The following is a 4,337-nucleotide window of genomic DNA, read 5'->3' on the forward strand; positions in this document are numbered from 1 at the left end:
ACATCAATGCAGTGCTATTAACAGTTTGTTTTTTGTTTTGTTTATTGAACATTTTACACAACCAACCACTGACCAAAGTGCTGTACAATATATAAACACATAAAAGAGACAATCACACAACCATAAAAACTCAACACTAAACCACAAATATAAAATAACAGCGTAATAAACCACTCAGTTTTAATACACAAACAATTTCTATACTCCATTAAATGCTAATGCAAGGAGGTATTCCTTAAGCTTGTGTTTAAAAACACTTAGTGTGGGTGCCGATCTGAGAGAAAAAGGTAAATCATTCCAAAGTTTAGGAGCTTTCGCTACAAAAGCTCGATCTCCACTTCTCCATTTAGTTCTAGGCATCATCAAAGCCAGCTGGTTAGCTGACCTTAAAGAACGTTTTGGCTCATATTTCTCAATCAATTCCACCAAATACAACGGAGCCATACTATGCAATGATTTATAAACAAAAAAAAAATAATTTTAAATAGATTCTGTAATGGATCAGTAGACATCGTAAAAAAAACTCAGAACTGGAGTAATGTGGTCTCTCTTATGAGTACCTGTCAAAAGCCTCGCAGCAGCATTTTGGACCAGTTGTAAATGGTTAAGCAATGATTTAAATAATACCAACATATAGTGAGTTGCTTCTAACTGTTCTTTTGCAGAGGAAGATACACTTGCATATCATCTGTATAGAAGTGAAAAGAGATTCCATGCTTACAAAAAATTGACCCATATGCAAAGAAAACAAAATTGGGCCGAGAATGGACCCCTGTAGAACCCCACTAAGCAAAGAGACAGGTTGTGAATAATATTAACCGACATTTACAGAAAAAATTCTATTTAAAAGAAAGGACTTATATGCAAGCACTCTACCATGGATTCCCACCACCTTTTCAAGCCAAGAGAGTAAAATGTCATGGTCAATGGTATCAAATGCAGCACTAAGGTCCAATAAAACAAGAACTGCTGAGGACCCTAAGTCAACTGCAGTCAATAAATTGTTTAAAACCCTGATCAAAGCCGACTCAGTACTGTGGTAAGCCCTAAAACCTGACTGAAAAAAAAAATAAAAAATGTAATTTTGAATAAAAAAAAGTGTGTAATAGATTCAAAGCCACCTTCTCTAAAACCTTTGATAGAAAAGGTAACTTTGAAATTGGCCGATAATTTGATACAACAGCAGGGTCCAAATGTGGTTGTTTTTTTTTTTCCAAAAGAGGATGAACAACAGCATGTTTAAACTGATTAGGGACTACTCCTGTTAAAAGACTATTATTTATTATAGATAGGATACTGGGGCCAAGAACATCAAATGCTTGTTTTACTAATATCACTGGAATAATATCCAGTGAACAGTCAGTTGGTTTTAACTGGCTGATTACTTCTGCTAGTGACTGCAGGAGATCAGTTCAAAATGGTCAAAACTAACAGATGATGGCCGGACAACTGAAGGGTCAAACAAATCAGGACAGGTTTGATCAGAGATCTAATATCAGAGATCTTTTGAACAAAATAATCCAAAAAATGGTCAGGAAACTAAATTTATTATATTAAATAAGACTGGCAGCTTACTACTATTTTTTGTAATTACTTCTACAAAATAATTTCTTTTAGCCATCTTTACAACATTCTGATAATTGGCTAGAGACTCCCGTAACATTTCAAAAGATACCTCTAACTTGTCTTTTTTCAATTTTTGTTCAAATTTTCTACATGTCAATGCAACCCCTCAACCCCCGATTCACATCATTCAGCCAGGGCTCAGGTCTGGAGTTGTCTTTTTTGACCTGCAGTGGGGCTACAAAAAGGGAAACAAATGGAATATAGCACATAGAGTGAAGAGTCTAAATCCATATTAAGGGAAAACTGTCCATTAAATTCATTAAATCGATTTCATAAAATAGATTTTTGAACTGCTCTATAGCTCCAGCATTTAAAACCTGCTGTAGTCAATTTTGATAGGTTTTATAATTGTATGTGATGTCAACACCAAAAACTTGATCTGATATTTCAACATCAATAGATAAACCAAAAGTCAAAACTAAGTCTAAAATATGGCCATGAACATGAGTGGGCTTATGCATGTTACGGACGAGTGTTACAACAGAGTTGGGGATCCACTTGCAGGCTTTATTTAATAGAGTGTAGTCAGGCAGGGTCAAACAATGGCAAACAACAATATCCAGGGTCAGACAAAAGAGTAATCCAAGAATGGGCAATGGTCAGGGCAGATGGCAAAAGATCACACAAAACAAGAAAACAGTCCAGAGTCAAAACACAGGCTCGGCAAGGCAAGACAAAAACTAGGAAGCAGAAAAACACAGAAAACAAGGATACGCTTAGAATAAAAGCACAATGCAAACAATACTTAGCCATGTGTTTGTGTGTGTGCTGCTTAAATAGTCTTGGTTTTTGGAAACAGGGGAGGGTGTAATCACTTCCTGGTGAGGGGATTCTGGGAAATGGAGTCCGGTAAGGAGTAGTCTTAATGGTGATGGAGCCCTCTGATGGTGATTGGGAAGAATAACAGGACCCGGATTCATAACAATGCACATGCTGTATAAGATTAAAATAATAAATTACATTCAAAATATCTCCTACCAATGTGTTTGTAGGACAGCACACATGTATGATAAAGTGGAGTGTGGAGAGTTTAAAAATCCACATTCCCGAGGTACCAAATCCATGAATGGGCTTAAACCATCAGGTATCAGCCACGTCTCATTCAAAAAACAAAACGTTGAAATTATGTTCAATCAAAAAGTTGTTTAAAATAAATGTTTTGTTTTTTCAGCAGATGTCAATGTTAATTCAGCAGATACCTCCTCTGAGTGAACTTGTCAGATATTCTGCAGGTTCACTCTCCATTTGCAAAGCCGAGGGGGCTGAAAGCATGATGATATGGCTCCGTCGCATGGACTCGCCGGTAAAATCCACTGATAAGAAAACTCAAAAGGGCGCCCGGTGAAGGACCACTTTTCTTCCCGCTTAAGTTACGGATTAAGGAAATGAGAGAAGGTCACCTAGGACGAGGTCAAACTCGCCTTCACCTTTACCGCAAAGCCACCTTGCCGCCCGCGTTTCCTATGACGTCTGCGATAAAGAGCACACAGCGGTCAGCACAGGTAAAATGGGAGCGAGCACCCAGGTGGAAGGTAACTGGTGCCGTATCCTTTCTGCGTACAAAAGCGTGCTCCCTCCAATGATGATTTAATATCCAACAGCGTTTACCGGTCATAAGTTAACAGGGCAGAGGAGTTTATCACACACAGAGACATAATCACGAATAGAACCAAGACAAACTCGCAGAGCGAGAGACGGCATGCCATCTTGTTCATCAACAGTGGTTCAAATAATTTGTACACTTCATTACAAGTCAAAAAAATGTTAAATGAACATCCTAAGCAGCCCAAAATTGCAAAATTGTCTCAACCAATGATGTGACTTTGTGGCGGGACTATCTGTTAGAGCAACCAATGACAGACGCTTTAGTAGTGGTAGTCTTGCGCAAATACATACTTTATAAATTTCACCCTTGGCACAGAGGAAACCTCAGAAGGAGGCTCAGAGGAGAGAAAATGAAATAAATGCACCACCATCGTGCCCTTGAGCGAGGCACTTCATCTCAAGTTGCTTCAGCTAGACTGTCTCTGCAATTAGTTTGCTTTACGTTACACTGGAAGAAAAAAAAAGAGCATTTGATAAAAGGCAAGCTCTTTACAAAATAAATGCAATAGTCTGCACTTAAAATACTGTTCACACCAGCACTTTGTAGAGTTTATATGTTTGTTTGTTTTTGTAGACAAATAGGCTACCAAATGACCAAAAATTAATTGATTGAAGGTTGAATACATGTATAGACAAATACCCAAACACACACACATCAGATATGCAATTAAACAGGTTCATTTTAAAAGAAAATGAGTCATTAGTGAATTATATGAATGCATTTCTGTTCATAAAGACTCATAATGTAATCAGTTAATTCCATTAGATGTTACAAAAAGTCAAACAGTTAATGAGACACAAATGATGCTCTCTGTGGATCTGAAGAGCAGCTGAAGCACTGGAGCAGGGCTTTGGACGCTTTGTACAATTAACAGCTTTTAGATGCCATAGCCATGTAATGCATCATAAATAAAGCATATTAAACACAAGCCCAATTAGGACCCTTGTGTCTCTCTTAAAAACACATTTGGAGAAGGCAAGTGTTGTATTTATTACCAATACACAAGCTCTTTATGCTCTAGGGTTCTGTAAATGCAGTAGCTCATTTCTAACTGAACTATAGTCTAAAAAAGACATTGATTCATCAGATAAGTAATGTGTTATAC

The sequence above is a fragment of the Sinocyclocheilus anshuiensis genome, unplaced genomic scaffold (genome assembly GCF_001515605.1).
Source record: "Sinocyclocheilus anshuiensis isolate Anshui unplaced genomic scaffold, SAMN03320099.WGS_v1.1 scaffold546, whole genome shotgun sequence".
Classification (NCBI taxonomy): Eukaryota; Metazoa; Chordata; class Actinopteri; order Cypriniformes; family Cyprinidae; genus Sinocyclocheilus; species Sinocyclocheilus anshuiensis.